Genomic DNA, 408 nt, shown 5'->3' with positions numbered 1-408 from the left:
CGTGTGCCTTGGCAGTCTGAGATATCACCCAGAATTAGTCGAATTCAAGTTCAAGTTGTTTTTCTGGAATATCCCTCACTACACTCTTAAAAACCCTGAGCTGATAGCCTTGTGTCTGCTTAAACAGCTTTGCACCTGATGCTGAAGAGTAAAGTGTGAAGCTATCAGCTCAGAAATCATTTCAAAACAAAATGTTTGGTGTGTGGGAGTCGTTCAGTGTGTTTGTCAGAGAGACAGAGGGATAGGGGGCAGAAGAGAGAGAGGTAATTATAGTGGGAGGAATAACTTTCACCTCTGGCCCTGCGTGGGCAAACTGTGTGTGTGTGTGTGTGTGTGTGTGTGTGTGTGTGTGTGTGTGTGTGTGTGTGTGTGTGTGTGTGTGTGTGTGTGTGTGTGTGTGTGTGTGTG

The sequence above is a fragment of the Notothenia coriiceps genome, unplaced genomic scaffold, assembly GCF_000735185.1.
Source record: "Notothenia coriiceps isolate Sejong01 unplaced genomic scaffold, NC01 NC01_scaffold00037244, whole genome shotgun sequence".
NCBI lineage: Eukaryota > Metazoa > Chordata > Actinopteri > Perciformes > Nototheniidae > Notothenia > Notothenia coriiceps.
The sequence above is the reverse complement of the archived record's forward strand: the minus strand, read 5'-3'. Positions refer to the sequence as shown.